General features: G+C 41.5%; 1 pseudogene; it reads right to left on the bottom strand.

The window, feature by feature from the left end:
- Positions 1–25,196, bottom strand: part of LOC104484479 (ovostatin-like) — a 47,729-nt pseudogene that overhangs the window by 4,793 nt on the left and 17,740 nt on the right.

Raw genomic sequence — 25,196 nt, 5'->3', positions numbered from 1 at the left:
AGAGTATGTGATGGAAGACTATGTCCATGGACTTTGCAGAACTCCCGTGGGGCCCCAATTTGCTAATCGAAGTCTGTTTTTATCAACTTCCTATGTTTTCAAGGTTTACCATTCACTTTGCTCTTATTCTTTACCTTTTTCAGGGAAGATCTTACAGGAACAAAACCTGAGAGCATCTTCACATCAATAATAGCCATGTTGGAGACTTCACGGTTTCCTCTGTAACTGAAATGAAAAAAAAAATTCTGCTAGTTTGATCTGCAAATGGAGAGGAGACCAGTGAATGACATTTTCAGCTCCCAATTATCCTGTTTGTCTTCCTGCAGCTGCACAGCAGCAGTTAACTGCCTGTACTTACATCCTTCCTTGGATACTTTACCAAACTGTAAAGGGCGTAGATCAATAAGAGGAAGTTACCTGGTGGAAAGGACAAGGTCAAACTTTGGTGGGAAATTGCTTGTGCAGGATACATTGGCCAACTCTACACAGAGAGAAAATCCTGCAGCTTCTTTTGGCAAATGGACATTGTATCTAAGGGTAGTCTAAAAGAGATGGAAAGTGTGAGATGGTCACAGACTTACAGGCTTTTGTGGCTTTGGCAGGAAGTATGGAGGGGAATGAGGTATGGAGGACCCCCTGCTTAATTCTAAGAGGAGCAGTGCTGAGTTTCCACCTTGCTTACCTGCAGGTAGACACAGCCAGTGCCATTCACTTCCATGCTGTAATTCCCTGGAACAGTGGGTAAGGAAGCCTACTGCAGTAAGAAGTGGTTCTTGTTATTCACCTGGAAAATTTTACTGGAGGACTCCATGAAGTTGACTTTGACTGTGTTAAGACTCTTTTTAGAGAAGGTGAGGTATCCATACTGTGCTAAAGCTTGGAGAGCAACAACAGTGTCCTGAAAAGAACAGCATGATCCCTAATTAGATAGATACACAGCTGTAAGATGGTGCATGAGATTAGCACAGTTCCTATTTCCCTGACGCTTTGTCAATGCTCATAAATGGAAAGGGACTTTGCAAAGAGCTAAGAAGATGAGCTATAAGGTCTGGGGCAATAGGTTTGAATTATCCCAGAAAATCTGGCATAATGCTGTGTCAACAGTGACTGCTGTCTACTGCTAGCTTGAAACGCAGATAAAATCCCTTTTCCTAAAATTAAAATATGTCTGAAGCTGCCTATGAAGAGCATGATGTACCCTGACAAGGAGACTTATCTGAGCACCATTTATCAAATAGTATTCAAACGGAAGGAAGATATGTCATACTATCAAGATTCAGCAGGCTGGACTGCTCCTGGAAGTTTTCTTTCTACCACATCCAGTTGTTACCTGGCTGGAGGAGAAACCGCCATATGGGTTCTGTTGTTTGACAAGCCAGTGCACAATGCGAGAAATGTAAGATAAGTCTTCTGGAATGAGTTTGACTTTGTTGAGCAAAGCCAGGAGCACATAACTTGTCATTTCAATCTCAGCAGAAGAGGCACGGGAATAGAAGACAGAAAAATGTGCTGCTGGTGGCTTATTTTCTCTCTGCCAATGAACTGAACCACCTGAAAACAGAAAAGTGGGGTGTAGAAAGCACAGAAAAGCTACTTACTGGTTAATTCACTACAGTATCACATGGCAGACAGGCATACAATTCCCTCTCTTCCTTTACCCACAACTTTTTTGAGCTATCAGTGTCCTGAACTCGGTAAGTTTTACTTCCAAGATGGAAAAGAAAACAAGAAGACATGGAAAGGGGGCTATATAAGTCTAAGAGGAGTTGAAGTGAAGGCAGTGAAGCAGAAAGATGCTAAGGTGGTCGCAGACTGGAGCAGATGACATAGTCAAGGGAATTGGGTTTGTTCAGGCTATAGAAGAGAACGATAAAGGGGAAACAAGGGGATTCCAAGTCTCCCTTGGACTGGAGACTTCAAGAGGTATCTCCCCATCTACATTATTTCATAACTTTAAGAAAATCAGACCACAGCTCAATCTCAAAAGAGGCAGAGGTTCACAGAAATAATTTCAGTAGCATAGCAGGCATGAAATGGGAAGGGAGCAGCATGAATGAGAAAACTGTATATCAGAATAGCTTACATTGTATCATAGGCCATTCCATCAGTTGAATTACTAGTATCATGGCCATACTGCACTTACCATCTCTGGTAGCTGTCTTGTCCAGCTTCTCAAGGAAGAACTGGCATCTTTTGTCTTTGTCAGCTAAGCCATAAACATAGGCAAAGAGGGCCTGGTTATACAGGTTGTGGACTCCATTGCCAAATGCAGTCTCCAAACATTTCATGCCATTCTGAACTATAGAACGCTAGTAACGCAAAACATAGTAGGGTTGTCAGGTACTTGGATTTGTGTCTCAACTTCTCTTTAACATCACTGTTAAACAGCATCACTGTTTAAGCTGCCATCACTGACCCTTCATGCTAAAAATATACATGATCCATGGCATGTTTAAGGGCCTACAGTGTGTATCCTATTAAAAAAAATGCCCTTCCAGTGGTGTTTCCTTCTTTCTGCATTTATTTAGAGGCATCATGGCTGGACTAACAGAGCACTGGTTCTTTTCCTGACGTGCAAGATGACCTTATGCAGGTGAACCCTTTGTCCTTTGGTTGCTTTAGCTCTTTAAATGTGGATAATTTTTACAGACCTATGTAAAGTGTGTTGAGACCTCATGACAAAGAAGAGTGTCTCAGATGAATGTTCTTATTCATTTGCTAGCCATAAAATACTTACGGCAACCTTAAGATTCTGGAAGCAGATTTCTTCAGTTGACTTTACTGTCCTACAATTAGTATTTACCATGTTGTTAAGAATACAGATGTGAGGACTATGACTTGTGCACTGTTTGACCAGATAACAGCATCAAATACCTACTGCAACAGAGTGTCCAGCCTCCAGCAATGCTGCCACAACATAGGCTGTGAGTGAGTATTCACTTTCTTCTCCACCCTGAAGAAAACACAAGCACAGAACAGGTCAGTACAGATATCCTAGAAAGAAACAAAGTATGAATTAATTCATAGTTCAGATACCAGTTAGATTTGAGACTAGAAGCTAACTCTGTCTCCCTGTGTGCACAGGAACAAGAAAGATAAAGTTCATTCAGGATAAAGCCAAAATTATTTCATGCATTGTCTTGACTTTTGCACATATGCAATACAGCACATGTATTCAGCCTGTGGCTGAACACATAATGCAGTGGCGGAAAATAAAACCTGAGACTTCTAACTCAGAGAGTTCTACTTGTTTCTACTTCATCATCAATAGCAGAAATGAGAATCATGCCCTACTTGTATATAAGAGACATGAGAGAATGGTACTAGGAAGAGTAAGGATGCAGTGATAAGCTTGTGTTTGGCAGAAATGATCCAAATCAGTCCTAAAGACAAGACTGAGAGTTTGGGACTATACTTTTCTCTGTTACCTTCAAAGCATTGTTGAAATGTAACCCAGTATTTTCAAAGCAGCCATCTGACTTCTGCTTGCTTGCCAGCCAGATCAAAGTTTGAGACTGGACATTGTCATCAATGTAGATGTAGCGTCTGGCTTGTGCAAATGACTTATATACAAAGGCAGTGAGCCTGCAGGTGAACCAGAAACAGAAAGTAGGTAAGGTGTTGTTCTGGTTTTGTTAGTAAGGGGGGGCCTGAGGTGGTAGCTTCTGTAGGAAACTGCTAGAAGTCGCTCCCCTTTGTTCAGTGGACTTGGCCAGGCCTAGGGTGGACCTGCTGCTGGCCAAGGCCGAGCCGATTGGTAGCAGAATGTCCCGTGATAACGCCTCTGCGATAACGTATTTAAGAATGGGAAAGCAGGAAAAAAAAAAGAGAGAAGAGAAGATGTGAAGAAGCTGAGCGGGGGCAGAGGCATAGAGGGGGAGGCGCAGACCTCATGGGCCTTGCAGGCCTCACCCTCTGGCCTCTCGCCAGGCAGCCGATTGGGCCCGACTCGGTCCAGCCCAGCTGCAAGAAGTGGGGAGGAGATGAGAAGTGAATAAGATGTAAAAAAAGATCCTGAGAGACATCTACCAGCCTGTTGTGAGGAACGGCTGCAGACGCCAAGGTCAGTTCAGAAGGAGGGGGAGGAGTAATGCGGCTCCTGGCCAAGATTCCCCTGCAGCCTGTGGTGACGACCATGGTGGAGCAGGTTGTCCCCCTGCAGCCCATGTAGGTCCACGGAGGAGCAGAGATCCACTTGGAGCCCGTGAAGGACCCCATACCGGGGGAGGTGGATGCCTGAAGGCAGCTGTGGCCCGTGGAGGGCCCGCTGGGACAGCTGTTCTGGAGAGACTGAACTCCGTGGAAGAGATCACCCATGCCGGAGCAGTTCCACAAAGGACTGTGGCCCGTGGGAGGGACCCCACGCTGGAGCAGGGGAGGAATGTGAGGAGTTCTTCCCCCGACCATGAAGAAGCGGCGTGAAACAACGTATGATGAACTGACCGCAACCCCCATCCCCTCTTCCCCCCTGTGCCGCTCAGGAGGGGAAGGGAGTAGAGATAATGTTAAGCTTGGGAAGAGGGAGGGGTGGGGGGAGGTTATCTTGTTTTCGGTCTCATTCTCCTGCTGTTTGTAGTAATAAATGAATAGTTTTCCCCAAGTTGAGTCTGTTTTGCCCGTGACAGTAACTTTAAGGATTTCTCCCTGTCCTTATCTCAAACCTCGAGCCGTTTTTCCTTATATTTTCTCTCCCTGTTCTCTCAGAGGGTGGGGGGAGTGAGAGAGAGACTGCGTAGTCTGGTCCAATCGGGGCTGAACTACGACAGGTGTGAACAAGACCAAGAAGGTTTATCAGCAACTGGATATGTGCAGAAAATTACATAAAATGGACTCCATAATGCCAGAGGTAAAAGAAACAAGTGTTTTGTAAGTTTTAAATAAATAAGATAGTTAAAATCCTGATACTAAAAACTGTCCTGAAGTTTCTCCATTACTGTGCTGGAACCATTCTTTCAGAGCAGGGGTAAAGTATAGACACAGTTTGATGACTGATGATAGTAATTTCTAATCTTAATTAATAGAATTATGAAATAAATTTGGTGGGAAGGGACCTCTGGAGGTCTCCAGTCCAGCCACCTGCCTAAACTAGGGCCAACTTCAAAGTGCAGTCAGGTTGCTCAGTCTCTTGTCTGATCATGTTGTGAAAATCTCAAGGGATAGAGATATCCACATCCTCTCTGGACATTTATCTTAGTGCTGTAGTGTTCTCCTGGGGAAGATTTTTTTTTTCTTTTACCCAAATGCAGTTTTCCCTGTTGCAACTTGAGTAAGGACAAACACTTCTCCTTACTCTATGCACCCCTTACAAGAGTCTGACTCTGTGTTTTCTACAGTCCCCATCTAGGTAGCAGAAAGCTTTACCTAGGTTCCCCATTAGCCTCCTCTTCTACAGGCTGTGAACAAACCCAGCTCCTTCAGCCTTCCTTTGAACATTATGTACGCCAGCCCAATCATCTTATCATCCTCTTGTTGAACTCTCTCCAGTTTATTAGTCTCTTCTTTACTAGGAAATCCAAAGTAATTGAACAATTTCCATTTAGTTTATTAAAAATAAGATTCACTTAATACTTTGATCATTTTTCAAAGCCTAAAGATCCTGTGCTAGGGAAATAGAAAGTGTCATCACTTACCATACACTCTCTTCCCTATCTCGTATCCCAAAGGAGCTGTAGGATCCATCCTGGTGTTTTTATGATAGCTGTTTTTGGTACCCTGAAAATACAAAAAAGATGACATATTTTCTAATCATAGAAAAGGACTAGTTCTGCTGTTTATTCCACTGAAGTAGTAAGACTTTTAGATTTACTATTAAGTAATGTATGCCTGGTGAATCACAATATTAGATGGAAGATGAAAGCCTCTCACCTGTGGATAAATATCCAGTCCCCTTGACTCTAATCTCTTCAGTCAGCTGCCCAGTCTTATTCAGATAAGCCAGGGCATAGATGTTGGGTGTGAACAAGGCCATGTTCTGTTCTCCACAGCCATAAGGCATATGGACGAGGTTCTCCATGTTCCTCAGGGCTGTACACAAAATATCTCCTGCAGAATGAAAGATATAAGGAGTCAATTCAGTTCAAACATGTTTTTATTACACAAAATTATACATTGGTTTATATTATCTTATGAACTCAAGGTATAGAGTAATCGATATAGAGTAATGACAGTAACCAAAGACATAGCTCAGGAGAAACGCTGAAATGCCCTCATTTTTATTTTTACTTTTAATTTTTTTTTGTGCTAGACAGCTGGGAGAAACTGAGAATTGGAGAAATAAATGAGCTCTAATACAGGCTGGCATGGGTTCTGAGAAACAGCTATGAACCTTTAAAAGGGTTAGGCTTCTCTGTCCTTTACAACCTACTTCCCATTCTGTGCTTCCACGTGAGAATGAAGTGTGGGGTATGGTGCTGATGGGCCATTATTAGATGGGAACTTATCGACTGACAAATGTTTTTCATTATGCAAAAGCATAAATTTGAAATTATGCAGTCAGCAAAGCTCTGAAGTTTTCTTTCCAAGAAATTAAAATATTTTTTTTTCTCAAAGAAGTCTGCCTTATCTTACTTTTCAGCTGAATTAACTTTTTTTTACTATATAAAACAGTATATGCTAATGCAGTGTAATCTGAAATGACACATAAGTTGAAATAATTTGACTATTTTGTCCTCTTTTGATATGAGAGAATTCCGAGCAACTTTCGTCTTTCACTGCTACTTTGCAAAGTAGGAAATGTTTCCTCTAAAATCAAGATTAAGTATTTCCTCAACTTTACATTAGTTCTGCATATGTATACTTGATGGCAGTTGGTGTAGTGCAAGAGAAATGCCGTTTACTTTTAGTTTTATTCTAAGTACTAAACTTACCAAAGACAGAAAAATAAGCTCTGGCTGATCCTTGCACTAGGTTTCCTGGCAGGTTGAGAGACACTGTTTCAGAAATCATTATGCCTGATGAGAAAATGTAACAAGAAGAATTGTTAAAATAATCTTTTTTCCAGAAGTCTTCACTTTGTAAGCATTACTACAGTGACTGTTACAATCCACAGTCTGGGTAGAGAAAATGCTGCAGAGATTTGCCCAATGAGTCAAAGGTATCTCTGAAAATTCTGAATTGTAGCCCAGCATCTTGACCCTGAGACACACTTTCCACCCCTGGAAGAGTCTCTGTTTTTATGTGACAAAACCTACAAAATAGTGAAGCAGTTCCACTGACTCCCTGGAATGAATGAATGAACTTGCCTTACCTTTCGTACAGACGAGGGAGCTCTGAGTCAACTCTTTTTTAATACCTTCAGGCTGTTTGATTGCAGGGAAGTGGTCAGGAAAAGGAAAAAAAAAATATAACATCATCATGAAACATTGTGGCTGCTGCTTTATGATGCTTAAGATAAATCCTTCTCCTTTTGTATCTGCCCTCACTTCTGGTGAGACCCCCACCTGGAATACTGTGTCCAGCCCTGGAGCCCTCAGTACAGGAAAGACCTGTTGGAGCAGGTCCAGAGGAGGGCCACGAAAATCATCAGAGGATTGAAACACCTCTCCTGTGAGGGCAGGCTGAGAGAGGTGGGCCTGTTCAGCCTGGAGAACAGGAGGCTCCAGGGAGATCTTATTGTGGCCTTCCAGATCTTAAAGGGGGCTTTATGAGAAGGATGAGGGCAAGCTTTTTAATAGGGCCTGTAGCAAAAGGACAAGGAGTAATGGTTTTAAACTAAAAAAGAGTAGATTTAGACCAGACATAAGGAAAAAATTGTTTACTATGAGGGTGATGAAGTGCTGGAACAGGTTACCCAGAGAGGTGGTAGATGCCTTATCCCTGGAGACTTTCAAGGTCAGGTTCAATGGGGCCTGATCTAGTCGAAGATGTCCCTGCTCCTTGCAGGGGGGTTGGACTAGATGGCTTTTAAAGGTCCCTTGCAAGCCAAACCATTCTATGATTCTATGATGATTCCATGAATTCATGAACATGTTAACAGTGTAAAACAATATGTGGATGTGGCTATCCAAACAGTGCACCTCTTGTACCCAATATCCCTTGATCCACGGCTCAGTCTCTCTTTTACCCAATACCCTGTCCAGAGTACCTTCCTTCTTAGAAAGGAGTTATAAAATAGACATTTCCAGCCTCTGAGAGGGACTCTGTCCAACTAATTCTATGTGGCTGCTGCTTTATGATGATTAAGATAAATACCTTTCCTTTTGTATCTGCCCTCCAAACTCCTCCTCAGTAGGTAAGGTATGGAACCTCCTCCCTTCTGGCTACATTTCTACTCTCATCTGCGGAGTGTCAGGGCATGTATGCTTGTGGTCCCAGGAAGGAGACAGTGCCAGGGCAATGGATGCACTGACTGTTACAATTCCATGTTCACCTGGATGAGCCTACTGTACACAATTCCATCTGTGTCAGCTGCCTTGGCTCCTCATACTTAGCTAACTGCTTCTAACCCACAGCTATAGGAATTGCAGTTTCCACAAAGCAGAAAGTACATGCAGATTTCCTACTGTACCTCAACGAGTAGGGTTTGAATCAGGGTGTCCCTGTGAATGGTCTCCTCTTCTGGTGATGTGCTCTTCCCAGTACCTCTGGTATTCAGTTTGGCCTCAGCAGTAATTGTGAATTCCACCTCACCTGGAAAGCCATCCACCAGCCCAAGACAATAAAGTTACCTTTAAGATCTACAGTTAACCCTGGTTTTCACTGCCTCTTCTAGGCTAATGGACTCCTGAGAAATGTATTCTTCCTAAAGGCAGCTCAGTAGAAACAAATTTCTTGAAGGCTTCTTGTCCATCTGCTAGTGGCAAGGAGTGGTTGCCTGGGGCAGTAGCATGAGGAACAAAATAGGATTGATCCTGGCCAAAAAAACTCACTGTACTCTTCTTAGCCTTCCACTGAGTTTTCGTTGGCCTGGGGCAGTGTTACTATACCTATAGCTCTGCTGCCTCCTTACTTCAGACGGAATTTGTTAACTGAGGAACAACACTGAGGAACAGCACTGAGGAACAGCTTCAGCACTCCTGCAGCACTGAGGAGTAACTTTGAAGTGAGCAACTTTGCAGGCATTGTTCACTTCACCCCTGCAAGCATTGCAAACTGGAAATTCAAAGGAGTTTTTTACTTGGAACAAAATGCATTATCATCAGAGTTACCAACGAGAGACAGAAGATTTCTTTTTTTTCAGCTCTGCAGTATTATTTTGCTGCATATCTAGTTTTAATCTCACTATAAATTTGCATCTTTCCCAGTGAGTTTGAAGGAAATCAGTCATGCTGATGATAGAGTTTTAGAAGCAACCTTTTAAAGAAAAACTCAATCTGTGTTTCATTTTGAGAAGAAACTAATTAAAAGGTTTTTGTACACCAACTTTTGGGGCACCATTTATATATGCAAGCTGTTGTAACTGCTTTCTTTTTTTTTTTAAGATAATATTGACTTGAAGGCAGTGTGAATTAACACAGCTGTAAAATTGAGGAGGAACAATGTCCTCTTTGCCCATTGAGAATCCAGTCCAAAATTATTAGCAAATTTTATTCTTAATGAATATACTTGGTTAGGGGCAAAACTGTCAGCTGAAAGATCATAGGCACATGAAATCCTGCCATTATTTCATACATAATGTGGAAAGAGAAGAATTCTTCCTAAAATGGACAGGAAATGGACTACCAAAATTCAGAAGAAATAAAACACCAGAAAAATTCAGTGTTTCTAAGAGAACTTTAGCAGAAGTCCAACACTAAATCTGTGGAGCAATCAATGGAGTTGTCCAGAAATGTCTGCCTGTGGATTATTGATGCTGCATTAAAGGATGGGAGTGATAGAGGTAGAAAGATCAAACAGGAATATATCTACTGATGAGAAGATAAACTTACCAAGCTTGTGGGGGCTAACAGCCCAAACATAGGTTTTTCTTTCATTGGCACACACGCTTGCTGTGTTGCCCTCTGGTGAAAGGATCTCTTTTTTGTAGTCACTCGACTTTGCTAGTATGGCACTGATCTGAGACAAAGAAAGAAGGAGCAAGATTACAAATGAAGTACGTTGCCCCCAAAGTTAGGCTGCAGAGCAAGGGAGACTTGCTGGGGAAGGTTTTTGTCATCTGAATCTGTGGGATGGTACCAGGAAAGAAGGATTGGGCACTTCTCTGAGGAAGTGGCAAACCTGTCTCTCTTCTGCCCACTGTTAGTGTCTGGTTTTGACATAAGTATACCAAGGTGTCTGTGCTCATTACGTAAGTCTTCTTATGAGTTCCTGCTACATACAACATACTCAGTATGTATTGTGTTTTCCACAGCACCCATACCCTCTGCTCAAGTTCCTCCTTCATGAGGAAAAGGAAGAACTAAATTACATAGGAATAAGGAGCAGGTTCTTATCTTCTGTGGACCAGCCACAGGGATTATCTGCCATGTTTTCCTGATCTTATGACACAGGGATGGGTCCAGGGAGAAAGGGTGAGAGAGCAACGTGTCAGGCTAAAGCATAAGTTAAACACGTATTTCTGCGTTTATGATGAATTATGCAGGAGAATGCTGGGATCTTGGGGAAATAGGCAAACCATGCAGGAAGTAGAAGGGAATTTGATGTACCTGGATGCATTTGTTGAGGTAGTTGAAGACGTTGGCTATTAAATTAAATTTTTCCCCTCGAATGACAGAGTATGGTAAGGTGAGATGCACAAAGAATGGTTGGAAGGCTGTCAGCGAAACAGGTGAGGAGATGCCAAACCCCGCATCATCTTGCGTGCAGAAAGCACTGGCTTTCCATTCTGTGATGGTGTCAGGAATGGTGTAAAAGACATTGACCTTTCCCTTGGAACTGAGGAAAATAAGAAAAACAGAATGAGAAATGATCTTTGGCATTTTCAAGCAAAATTATAAAATAGGCTTCCTTCTTCGGTTAGTACTTTTGTTTTCATCTCACTTTCTGCAAGATACCTCTCTGTATTTAAAAAATATGTTATAAAGCTGGAAGTAAAGATGAAGATGCTAGTGAACTACATGTTAAAAAGCACTTGGAAGAATACTCAGCTTTTTAAATTTAGAAATACCTTTTGTTTAAATATCGTAATTCCCAAACATACAGATTAGAACCAATACATTCGGATTAATGTTCTAGAACAGCCCCTGGACACAGAATAGCTCCACAGTTAAGGTGGAGATATTCTCATTGCAGATGCTATGATAGCCTGGAAAGAAAAACAAAATAATCTGAGTTTGCTGCTGCTGAATTAAAATTTTATTAAAAAGAACAAATTCTGCTGAATTAAAATTTTATGAAAAAGAACAAATTTTGCTCCTGCTCTCTCCTGAACAAATGTTTTTATTTTCCTCTTAGCCCTTATTCTTTCTCTGCATCAAAAAGGATACAAGGCAGAGCACAGAGCAGATGTCATTCACAGTTCAAGTAGGTTTGACACTGTGTACAAGGTTGGGAGCTCAATAGTCATTGAGCAAGATGGGAAAAGGAGACCTGCATCTACAAAGCAGACATGTTCCATGACTTCTTCCCAGAATTCATTTCAGCACCATGTATCAGAGGTAAGAAGTGAAGATAAAAATACTCAGTATGAACCAGATCCCAAATCCAGGTCTCAGGAAAGAATTTCCGAACAGTGTTAACACTGCCACCGGCAAGAAGCCTTGACTCATCTAGAAGATTGTGTATGGTTAAAGTACAATAACAGAGAGGTCAGGCCAGAAGAATCTGAATGGCCATCAGACATGCTCAACACCAGAAATGAACACTAATGATTCAATTTGAGCCTTTTCCCAGTCTTTTTCCCGTAAAAAAAAAAAAAAAGGAAAATTCTAACATATAGGGTACCAGGAGAAACAATTTCTTATCTATTCTCTATTTCCATGGGGAAATATTAGAAAATTTAGCTATTTCACAAGACATATCACTCACTTCATACTAAAAGATTGCATCATCCAGTTAGAAAGGCATGTTCTCCATCCTCTGACAGCTTCTCTCTTTGATTTGTAAATGGGCAACAGTAGCCAGTATTGTAGGCAAAGCTTATAATGCTTTACAAACCTCACTAAGAACTCAATCATTTTTACCCTGCTCAGTAGTTAAAACTGGAGCTGAATATTCAGTCCATTGGAAAACTACATTTGTTCATATAGTCAAACTACAGATCTGAAATTAGGAACCAAGGTACTCTTTCCCGTTTTGACATGGACTCCTTTGTGATGTCCAACAACTCATTTAGCATGGAGGTACCTCAGCTTTCCCAGTCATATCATGGAAGTAACAATACTTCCTTATTTTGCTGCACTTAGAATCATAGAATCACAGAATCATTGAAAAAAAAATCTAAGTTGGGAGGAACTTCTGGAGTTCTCTAGTCAAATTTCCTTGAAGTAGGACAAACTTCAAAGTCAGATCATGTTTCTCAAGGGTCTTATCCAGGTCAGTTTTGAAAACCTGCAGCAATGGATATTTCAAAACCTCCTGGATAACCTCTTCTAGTGTAGCACAACTCTCACAAAGAAGAACTTTTCCCTCATGTTGAATAGCAATTTCCCTTGTGAAAACCTATGACTGCTACTTTTACTCTTTTGCTGAGAAATCTGACTTGGAGAAATAAAATCATAACTCTTGCTAATCTAGAAAGGCTTTGGAGACTGTTGCTAAGTATGTTAAATGCTGTGTGAATTCCTGACATTGGGAATTGACATGATTTTTCTGCATTGGCATTTCCTTTCCAATATTTAATTGAATTGTAATTTGATGAAAGGTTCTGACCTGAAAAACCCTGAAAAACTAATATCAGTTTATGAAAGAACTAGCATCCCACTATTATCTATCTTTTCTATATGTACCCTGTACCTAAGAGAGAGAATTAACTCTACTGAAAGGACTGTCAGAGGGAGATTACTAGAGGTAAACTGAGACACATATACCTATTTCACAAAAAAAAACTTCAACATGCTGGCTGTTATTTTATGCAGGCCACAGTTCTGAAGACCAGAGATACTGGGACTGGAGATATAGTATTAACCTTTTTTTTACCTGTACCATAGCCACTGACATGAGTGATATCATGGCCAAAATAGCTAGGGTAATCTTCCATATCTGATTTGTCTTCATTGCACAGAACTGGCTTCCGTAGCACAGAATTGGTGAAAACCTTCAGGCCCATATCCTGAATGTGAAAGGATCAATCGTGACACTCAGGGTATGCACTAGCTACCAGCACATGTCATTTCTCCCACCTAAGTTATCATACCTCATCTATCTCCTCTCTCCTTCCATCCCATTCTTTTAACCCTGAATGTCACAATACTTCCTCTCCAACCTTTATTTCTTTCTTATGGAGCAGTGACACCTGGTGTTCTGTGAAGAGCAGTAACGATGGGGCTTATGTTAGGCCACGGGGTCAGTGGGGAATAGAGGCAAGTTTATCAGGGAACAAATGGGCTGCATTACAGACTCAGATCTTTACTAGGAATGCCTGAGATCATAAGCCAAGGCCATGGTCCTGCTTAGAAAATGTCTACTGAAGCATAGGCAGAATCTCAGCGAATATATCTAGTAGTGATTTTCAGTATTCCTGAGTAAAACATGGTGATAAGAAGGCAGAAACTGGGTGATTGTAGACTTTAGGGAGATGCCTTCTCTTAGCAGTAAGAACCACCACCTGAGAAAGTTTAATGCTAATGTGTATGAATTCTTCTAGAATACCTTCCACTTAAAGAACCACACAGAGGACATACCCTGAAAATCTTGTAGACATCACCATCATGACTGACATTCACAGGTTCATAGTACAAGCCATCAAAAAAAGTGGTTTTTATTGGGGTACACCCCTTTGGCTTGACATCTTCCAGGTTGAGCCCATTGTAGTAATAGCCATATAGATCATTCACACTAAGTTGGTAGTACACCTGAGAGGTGAGAATGACTAGTGTAAACGCAAGGAAGGTCCCAGACAGGTGCAAAATCACATATATTCAAAGCTTACGATGGTGCCTGAGCAATCCCATAGACTGCATGATGGCTTTGCCTAGTGATGTCTACCTAGAGATGAGTAAACAATTTGTGTGGTGACACACAAAAAGGACTGGAGTATATGCCACTCCTTATGAGCTGCAATGGCTTTGTGTGGTGAACTTGAGCAAAAACCATGGAGATATACTCCTGAGTTATGCAGAGGAGATTGGAGTCCAACAAGATGCTAGCTGACAGCTTCTGTTTCTAGTCCAAGGCCTATTTGAGTCATAAAATGTCATTTTGACATAATCCCTCCCCAGGAAGGAACTATGTTTTCAAGGATTTACTTTAGGCTTATTCTTAGGATGTCTTACACTGCTATGCTTTCCAAAAGTAAATGTTCTGTCAATTTCTGGCTTTGAAATGCACAACTGCCATAGACCTTTCTTCAGTCACTGAGATGTCTGTTTCCAATGGAAAAATAAAAAACACAGCCAGCAGCAGAAAAGAAAGGTGGGAACTGGAAGGTTATTCTGGATGTCCCTAGGTCAAAAGAACAGAGGACTGGGGATTTGGCTTACGCTCTCAGCAGATAACTCTTGCTCAGGCTGAAGAAGAAGAACACTCTGGTCTACAGCTCGCAGGGCATAGTAGGAGTTGGCAGCAGCTTCAAGGTGGAGACTGACTTTAGAGCCCGGGAGACCCTGCTTCTCAGAGAACTCAAGCTGGAGCTGGAAACGAATAAATCCAAGACAACCACACAGAAAATAAGAAGAATCAGCTCGGCACATAGATCTAAATCTCACCTTTTACCAGCACTCACTCTATTCTCTGTGGAGCAAAGCTCCTACCACTAGACAGCCCTTCTGAATCCCTCTTCTGTAAAAATTTACAATCTCTGTAATCATCTAGTCACCTCCCTCTCCCAACTCCATTGAGAGCTTAGTTTGAGTTTGAGCATACATGTCAACTGCAGGGATAGCTCTTCATGTTGCCAAGTACATAGAATCATAGAATCATAGAATGTTTTGGGTTGGAAGGCACTTTTAAAGGTCATCTAGTCCAAGCCCCCTGCAAGGAGCAGGGACATCTTCAACTAGGTCAGGTTGCTCAGAGCCCCATCAAACCTGGCCTTGAATGTTTCCAAGGATGAGACATCCACCACTCTCTGGGCAGCATCTGTACTTTTTCCATTCATTAAGGTTATCTTGAGTGCAAGGCTCTTGATGAAGTAATTCCCTAACTGTTCTCTCAGCAAAGAGCCAGCAGATATAGCCTTTAATAACAAAGCAGAGGCTTTCACCTCATTTCTGAAGCATACATTGCTGCGTATCCAAGAGCTGTCAGCCACTATCTCCCCATGAGGATGCACTGTGTAGAGCAACAGTCTGAGGCTGGGGGCAAGCTTCTTCGTGACAGTTAGTGTGATGGAGAATGTACCACTAGGAGCTGTAGAAGGAACATGAAACGGGAGGAGAAGCCAACAAAAAAAGATAAGAAAAACCTCGGCTTTGGTGTAACAATCACATACTTATCCATAACCTACTAGCATCTTTAAAAAACAGGGAAGTTGGGTATTGGAAGATTCATCTCTCCATGGCTGAGGAAGAGATCTCATCAGCAAGACAACAGATACAAACTGGAAGATGCTGAGAGCAGGGTGCTTTGCAGAGAGGGGTCTGAGCTGAGAAGAAGTTGGACAGGGAACTCTGTGCATGATTGCTACAAGAAGAGCATAACATTGCCTTTGGGTCTCAAAACTAGAACCTCCTATGCAGGAGGAGATGGACCAATCTCCTGAGCCAAGGGAGACCTCTCTTAACACTAAGAAATATGAAGCTCTTATCTACATGAGAGACAACTACTAGAGCAGGGACACGAAATTAAGCTTAAGACCAAAGATGGCAAATACTAAACAATAAGTCCAATATGTGGAGTGAGGCGTAGTTAAGCCACCTACTGAAGACTGGAAATAGACCAGATTCTGCAAGAAAAGATATTTTTAACAATGAAAGAATGAAGCTCAGTTTGTTGTGATTGGTAGGATCATTGTCATTTGTGGGTACTTGGAGAATTCTGGAAGTATAATGAATTCCAAGCAGTTAACTGCTAAATATCCCTGTCAAATAGGACACATATTATTTCAAACTTTAAAAAGTTTTAGTCTTCTGATTGGTGAAGATCTTTCATCTTTCAACTAACAACATAAATTTCATTATGATATGGAGACTGGCTAGATGCTGCAGCAAAAGCAAATTATATTGTGAGTGATGACAGGTCATGTGGTTTAAGAACTAGCACCTGATTTAGCTGCAGTTCTCTGCTTTCATCCCTTCTTACAAAACTTACTAATGCTGTGGTGTTGAGAATGACACTTTGAAGTATCAGTAGTAATATGGTCTAGAACTTACCACCAAAGATACTGACTTGCTTCTGGCCACTGAGAATAATTTTTCCTTTTGTCATCGCCTAGGCATAGAAGAAACTCATGAGACAAGATCAAAAGCACTCCCTCCCTTTCCCCATGAAATCACTGATTTTGAGTAGTGTTCTGAGAGGCTTCAAAGGCCATCAAGTTGAGCTGTGATCTGTAACCACTGTCAGGTCTGGAGATTTCTGCCTTTTATGGTGTTCAAGAGAAAGTGAAAGGAAAGAGATGTTTTGGGAGTCAATGTAGCGCTTACCACATAATAGAAGTTTGTGTGGCTGGTATTCCTGTAGCCCTCTCTGTTCAGGACATAGTGAACATTGATCGTTCGCTGCTGGCCACAACTGAGCTTCTCCTTCACTGGCTCAATTTTCACAAAGCTGTTGGTCCATGAGTAGAAATGCTGGACGAAGAATAAGGCTTGGGGCTCATCACCGTTTCTCCAGATGAAGAAGTCTGCACAGTCATCTGGTGCCTGCCTGACCTATGAAGCAGAGGAGTCATACATGGGAAATCAACAAAGTGGAAAATAAAAAAAAAAATGGCAGGCAAGTGAGAGGCAAAGGCATCTTCCCTCTAAAATATTCTGTTGGGAAGCTGATTTTGTAGGGCTGTTTAAGCCAAGAGCAAGAGCTGATGTACAAAAACTTGTGCTTCACCAGTCCAGAGCAATGGGCCTTCTGGACACCTTAATGTATCCAGACACCTATGGTACATTGCGGTAGGGAGGTTATTTCAGATTCTTGCAGGCTTGGCACAGGTTGTATAAACTTCTAAGACTTACTGGGCATTAGAATCACATTGTTCTCAAACAGCCTTGTTTTTCTCAGCTCTTCCCATCACACCCAAGAAAATGCATGACAACACAAGAAGACCATGTGATGGTAACAGTCATGAGTCTCTGCCAGCAGAAATGCAGGGAAGCAGGCAGCAGCAGGGAAGGAAGCTGGCATGCATCCAGGCTGGGCAGTCTGTGAGGAAGGTCCTCTAGTGCATGAAATAAAGAGAAAGAAGATGGCTGCAGAAATGGCTTCTCAGTGCAGAGAAAAATAGGAAGCTGCTGAAGATCACTGCAACCCACATCCTCCTGGAATGCAGTCTGTCACTTCTTAGGGACTGGCGCGTTCTTATACTAGTTTCACACAGGTTGCAGGTGCTGGTGGACTGACTGTCTATTTTCCACACCTGAAACAATCCTACCCCTTAAGCAATCCCACTGATTGCTTCTAGTTCCTCTCTCCAATGAAGTATTTTTTCAGGAACTAGACTGAAGCTTGTATTTACTTACCGTCAATTTAAAACTGGGATCAAAGAAGTTGGATGTGTCAATGGAAAAAGCAGCAGTGCCATTCTTGTTAGTGGTATAGCTGGCCAGGTATTCTTCATTGAGCTCCAGCAGGACAGTCCTATCAGCAACAGGCTTGCCATCCACATTCATCACAGTGATCTGAACAGAAAGAATACCCAAGAGATTCAGGAAAAAAAAACCCAAAAGAACGGTAAATGCTCTGCTCACCAGAGGATGCTCACTTAAGCATTGAGGACAATTGCAGGGAGTAGAAATCAAGAGTGAAATGTATTTAAGAAGCAAACACTTCTCAATATTTTGAAGGAGCAGCAGTTCTCTGATAAGCAAGGGGAGGCAATTCCCATCAGTGTAAAGACAAACTACATGTCACGGAGGGAGAAGGAATTGTTTATATACATGATCTTGTATAAAAGATTATTTTAATGAAAAGTCCTCTGTTTCTCTCCAGTGACCATTAGTTCAGTGTGCCATCACATAAGTTAAAAACTACTGAGTGAGAGATGATGGTTTAAATACTTACCTCACGATCTCTATTCCTGAGCAAATAGAAACAGAGGGACTCAAAAGCACACACTATTTAGAGGGCACTGATTAACAAACCTAAAGCAAATAAATTACTTCATGGCCACAGGTAACCTGTGGAGTTCAGTGGCACCTCCCAGGTCCTGGGCATCTGCATATCTCCTGTCCCCATTGCATAACAGGACAATGCTGTATGGCTCATCCTCCTTTCTATGTCTGGGTTTATCCTGCGTGTAGAGGTTGGTAAGAATATGGAATGTGCTCCAACACCTATACTGCTTTAGGCAAATGTCCCCAAGACTGTGTGATGCCACGCAGGGTAAATTCTACCTTCAGTTTAGGCATAGCTGTTGCTGAAGTAGTTTCTTGCACTCTTCTTCCCCACTGATATGACCTTTCACTTAGCCACAGTTTAGGCATTCTCTAACTATGGCTGAAGAGAAAACCTATCACTCCAGGTATGATAAAATTTTCTTATTTTCTCTGGGCACATCTACCATAATGGGAGAACAATGGGAGTCACTTTTATGCAATATTATCATGGGAAGTTGTCAGCATAGAGTTAGGGGACAGACATAAATGGGGCAACACAGAGATCATCATGCTGGACTTCAGGGAGTTTTGATCTACATGTATCCTCTCAGGTACCTACCTCGCCATAGTAAGGAATTCCCCTCTTGTAATAGAGATCCATATTCCTGAACATCACTTTGTCATTTTCTTTGTTTACTTCAACATAGTCATAGCCTTTCATCTGGATACCTGTGAGACACACCCAGTATAAAGGGGAAGAAACAGAAATTGGACATAAACAGAAAACTATTTATTTTGAAAAGCTACATTAAGCAGTGATGCTCTGAACAGAGAGTTACACAAAGAAAATTATGATTGTTGGTTGTTTACTGCACAGATCAGGATCCAGGAGATTCCTCTCAGAAGGTACCACATATTAGCTTCAGTCAGCTACTTCCAGCCTCCACTTGGTGTTACCTGTCACATTTTCAGTGACGATGCTTTCTACATTGAGGCTAGTATACATCCTGGCATAGCTTCGGTAGAGCTGGAATGTTTTGATTGAGATCACAGTATTGAAGCAGCCATCCTTCCCCAGCTGAAAAAGGAGCACAAAGGGGAAAGCCCATTTTTCTGAATGTTTGGAAAATTCCTGCTGAATCTGTGTTAGTGGGTCTCCGAAGAGCTCCATGCCTCTGCTCAAATATTTAGCTCTTACTTTCTCACCTCCTACCTTAAACTTCTCACTTGCTATCTCCCTCCCCAGCTCATTGTTTCAATATTAACTACCCTAGACACTGGAAACCTCTCTCCTCCTTCCCCCTACTCCTCTCTATGCTCATGCCCCTTCTCAAACTCATCTTGCATGATGCCTGAGCTCTATGACCACAGCACTTTGATCTAGTGGACAAATTAAAAATTAGTTTAACGTTAAGTGTCCTCAAAGGCTTCCAGCACAGATCTGCTGATTACACTTGGTAAGAACATAGCGCTAGTGTTTTAGGAATGATCACAAATTTATAGTTTCATAAGCTTCCCTCCCTCCTACTGACTCTTTCTGAGGGAAAAATCAAGGTCTCCTAATGAGGTCATTGTTAAAAACTGCCTCCATGATCTGTCAGCATTGCCTGTGAGATACTGAGAAAAAACCATGCCCCTGGGATTGTCTCTCTGGTGTTCCCCAGGAAATGAATGAGGCCACCAAACACTGTTGGGTAATAAAGCTGATGGAGAAGAAAGGCCTTGCCCTGTATCATACCAGTCCAGTGACAGCTTTGCAAGTTTTTTTCTGCCTTTGCTCACATCATGGACTATAAAAGTGCTGCTGACACACATTGATTTGGGCATTCCCTTGCACTGGTTGGCCATAAGTGTACCTAGGAGAGGAAGAAACACAAGAATCATGTGGACTTAGCATGAAGCCTGCAAAGACTGCAGAGCAACGCAGACTTTCAACCTCTTAGGAGTGCCCAGAGCACAGACAGAAGAGCAGCTGGGAATTAGGACCAGTCAGCCCTAGCAGAATTACCCTTAGCTATTTTTAGGCTGTTTCTGGCATCTTGTTAAAAAAGTTTGCTTAACCACTGTCTTGGTGTAGTCATTCTTCAAGGTCTGAAGCTCGAACGGGATGCTGGGCTCAGGGTTGGGCTATCATTCCCTGCTGCTTGTTTTTTCTTGTTAGTGCTTTACACAAAGCAGGACACATTGCAGAAAGATCCCTATTCATCCCTTTGGCTTATGCTACCCTGCCCTTTGGCAGTGTCACAGCCAGCAATCTTAATGATAGACTCTCCTTCTGTACTATTTCTCTCCTTTTCTATAGTAATAAAAAACAACAGCTAGCTAGTATGTACCGCTTGATATCTTCAAATTGTTGGACAAACACGAACTCTCCCAGTTCTGATTCTGCTATGTAGCAGGAGGAGCATTATCATATTTCATGTCAGAGAAGTAATTGATAAAGGAATTGCTCTAAACCATACTTTGAATCAGCAGCAGGATCCCTGCTTCCCAGCATGGCACACCATCGTCTATCGCGTGTTTCTTGTGCACAAATGTGTTGTTCTCAGTTATGGTACTTACGAAGCACAAACATTCACTCTGACTTCTTCATCAAAGAAAGAGATCCTTTTTGGTGCACTGGTTGTTACTTCAAATTTCGGCAGCACTGGGAAATGCAATGTAAATATGACTGATCAACAGTTGCATGCCATAGGCAGGTGTGTGGGTAAGACTGAAAAAAAAAAACTGGCAAAGGCATTTTCACCAACAAGGGAAAGAAAAGTCTACATAGGAGCTAGCTGTAGGATATTATCAGAGAAAAAAATAACCTTTAGTGGTAAGATGAATAACTGATTTAAAATGTAATAATAATCATACTAATAACGATAATAGCTACAGTAAGAACTTTAATAAATCACTTTAATTGGCTGCACATTTTCTTCAACAGAAAGGGGGGAGTAATACTGATGTCTCAAACCAGTTAAGCCCTAGAGAAGAGAAGTTATTATGCAATCCCGTCCCATTGAAGGAGAAAGGCAACAGATTAAGTGAAATAGTAAAATCAAACAGGTCACTGTCACTCCCTCTTTTCAGCTTATCTTTTGTTACAGATCACCACTAATGACAACATAGCTGGAAAAGGCCTTTTTCTTTTGCACTTGTACACAGGAGACTGGAAAGTATGAGAGCTCTGGAGGGTGAGCAGGAAGGTGCTTTACTGCCCTTATAAAAAAAATGAAACAGCTGGGAGTTGCCCAAGCCTTCCCTAGGGACTACTAAGGAAAACTGTCACTACAAGATGAGAAAACTTGTAAAATCGAAACAAATTTAGCAATATCTTTCTTATTCCAGAGAGCATGCAGATCACTGCAAGGGCTTTGGTACCTCCACTACCCACTGTTTTCCATACGACACTTCCACTGGCTACCCAGTCTCCCCTAATAACAATCTGGTACCTATTATTTAATCTGTCTGATAGATAATATATTCATATTTCTACTGCATATTTTAGCCTAATACTCTTCATATGGTGATGACCTCCACAAAACAAGACAGGCTTGACTTTTTAATTTTGCCTCTGAACAGATGGAAAATGTAAGGCCTGATATGGATTCCAAAGTCACACAGTGACTTTGTGCCAAGCCCAGAAAAGAATTAGACTCTTATTTTAATTCCTGAAAAATGCTGCCTTTCTCAGCATTTCTTTTTTGCCTTCTTGCCTTCACTTTCTCCACCCAGCACTCTCCATGTCTTTCTTTCTCAGGCATGAAGAGGAGAATTCAAAGCACTTAAACTCTGCACTGGCAGCTCCTATATGACTTAGGCAGAGTCAGCCTCACTGCTGGTGCAGGGCAGTTCACAGCCTTTGCTTACCATATTCTTCCACACTGAAGAACCGATCTTCTTTTTCACCTGATGACTTCTCCACAGTGATGTGGTAGGACCCCAGAATAGGCTCGGGGATTAGTGGAAAGGAAAGCTGGACAATTCCATGCTCAGATGCTACCTCCAGCCACTGGAAGACCTTGTTTTGCTCTGGATCCTGGAGAGTGGGAGAAAGAGATGTACCATAACATTTCTCACCTTGTTTCTTGTATTCTTGCCTTCTTTCAAGTTTTGTATCCTGGCATATTGGCTAAATGCATCACAGGGTGAATGTGAGTTTGGGCTGGTGACATGTGCTCTCACTACTCATTATTTTTTCCAGATCTGTTTGTGGATTAAACAAGCCTAAGTTTATGTTTAACTGGAAATTAGCTACACTGTCAGATGATCTCAAATCATCCAGAAACAGTACCTGATTGTGACTCAGGTTGCTTGTCTCTAGCTCTTCTAGCATAAGTCTTTCTGACCCAACACCTGTAAAATGGGAATACTATGCTGTCCTCCTTTAGAAAGTTATTTGAGATCTAGTGATGGGAAACGTGGTAGAAGACTGATTCATTGTTAGCCTGTCCCCCAGCACAACAAGACATTTCAGAAAGTTACTATACTTATGCATGTATGAGAATGAGGCTATCTTACCAGCCCATTTACTGTAGTCCTACCAAAGTAGAACTACACTGAACACTCTTGTTTGAATCCTAACAAAAGACACAGCAACAACCCCGTGCCATCTCTGATGAACATCTCCAGTTCTTCCAATGTCTTCTCCTCTAGTGTTTGATAACGAGTGCAACAATCAACAAACGAGTGTTTGTTCAGCCTCGAGTTCACTGGCTTTAGATAGTGTGCTTTGGGTGAGTTTCCCTCAGCTTTTGACACTATGGGGAATGATGAAGCATACATAGCCTTTCCAAAGCAACTTGTGCTTTAATGACATGTTGCATCTCTGCTTTAATGATGTGTTGCATCTCTTACCTCAATGATGATTCGGGGATACTAGAACACGAAAAAAAAAAAGAGAAAGAAAGAAAAAAAATAATCAAAACATCAAGAAATTAACTGTGAAACTTAGAAAATACTAAAAAAATAAAGAATACTCTGAAAAACTTTCTCTGGGTACAGAAGACTGTGTCAAGGAAAAAATTTGAAACTCAGATCTGTAAATAAAAAGACAATTTTACAGGGATAACCTGTTTGTGAACTTATCTTTTCTACAAAAAAACCATCCACTCTCTTTCTACATATCTGGGACAGGTAAAGCGAAGTGATGACAAAATCTGAGCGCTGTGAGAGATTTCCAGGAGTGCTTTCAGATCCTTTGTTCTCTAGGTAAGGAAGGGATGGAGTACAAAGTTAAGGAGTTACAGCAGTTCTCTGAAAACACCAAAAGGCCTATCCCAGGCCCTTTTAATTCAATTTCTAAGTGAAAGAGTCTCAACAAACAGGTACCCCAAGAGGGTTCTTGAAGAATCTTGACTATCACTCATACTTACTGTCTCCTGAACAGGTCTGAACTGGCTGTCCAAACTGACCACACGAAACATGACTGAAAAAGACATAGGATAGAAAAGGATCATTCACTTCAGCATAGGTAAGTCACTTTTGACATACAACTGAAACAAAGCTTGCCCAGGCTTTTAGTGAGAATTAAAGAGTCCCTGGAGAACTAGAAAGGATTTTATTATCTTAGCCAGTGAAAAAGAAAATAAAAATAAACTTGTCAGCTGAAATACCTTCAGTTCTGACCCGCGGGGACTCAAGTAAATGCAAATACTCTGTAATTTCTTCTTGAAGGGCTCAGTTCTTTGGAATGTTTCCTAAAAAGCTGTTTATACAAACTAATTCAATTAAAAAATCAAAGAGAAGGAAGAATTTGTCTTTATTCTAAGTGCAGCACTGAAGTATAATTATACCACAGGTAGTACTGTCATTTAAGTATTGTGATGGATTCAGTGCTGTGAGTTAGATTAGCAGCTAAGTAGAAAGAAATATTGGCAGGAAATTACATACTTACTTAATTTTTATATGGATTTTATTAATTCCAAGGTTAGCCTATTATTTTCTCTGTTTTTAAGGACGTTTTACGTGACTGACCACAGTAAACCTTGGCAGAACTCAAGATCCTGTAAATGCAACTAACTCAGTAAAAACACATGAACTTTATTCATTCATTGCAATTTTGTAGATTGGTTCTATTTTTCACTGACTTTTGATGAGTCCAACCTCAGATGACAATTATATACTATCTGAAGGATTGCTCATGGCCGTTGCATTCTATGGTCTTTTCCTCCACAAGAGGAAGTCCTTGTCATTCTAGACCCACTCTTGCACTTAGTTTCACAGTTCACTAGCTGACTTAAACTCCCTAGTCACCTTTTTGTCCTGGTTTGTAGATAGGTTTATCTGTCTGGATGAAGACAGTATTATCCACATTCTGAATTGCCACTGATCTTCTCTCAGCTAAGTTGACTGTGGTGCCTTTAGCAAAGAAGGAAATGAATGCCAGGGGATCAGAAGTAGCAGGAGGAACCTGGAGAGAAACAAAACCCCAGAGGAAAAGTGGTAAATGAGACAAGTTGAGGTACTCTGATGCCCAGGGTTCTTGAGTAAGATACTGACTGTCAACTGAGTTATAAATAGCTTGTGCAAGTCATGAGAAGCCCCATCTTTGCCAGTGAGATTTCCAGTCTCTGGAAATATCTACTGTGGAAGTCCCATAATCTGTCACCAATTACCAAGGTTTAAGCTATGACCTGTCCTATGCATTTCCTTATCTCTTGTAGCTACCTGCCTATATGCAGGTTGCCCCAGCCATATAGCTCAATTTTGAGGTGTTTTCTCCTGCTGCATTCTGGAAGACCTAATCTTGGGGTTTGTCATATCTGTCCAGATCTTGCAGAGTCACACAAAAGGGCATGAGCTGGGTTCTCCAGCTTAACAATAATGACAGTCCCATAGGGCGCATGGACCTGTGATGGTAATCAAAACCTTTTTTCTATTCACTCTGTGAAGGGACATGGAAAGCCTTTCTCCACCTCCCCCCTACAACCCATATGTCTTTCTTTTTCCTGTCTATATTGTCAGCCTTTCCAGCAGTTTATC

The sequence above is a fragment of the Chlamydotis macqueenii genome, chromosome 1 (genome assembly GCF_036417535.1).
Source record: "Chlamydotis macqueenii isolate bChlMac1 chromosome 1, bChlMac1.mat, whole genome shotgun sequence".
NCBI lineage: Eukaryota > Metazoa > Chordata > Aves > Otidiformes > Otididae > Chlamydotis > Chlamydotis macqueenii.
Note: the sequence above shows the minus strand (reverse complement) of the source record. Positions and strands in the feature narration are given on the sequence as shown.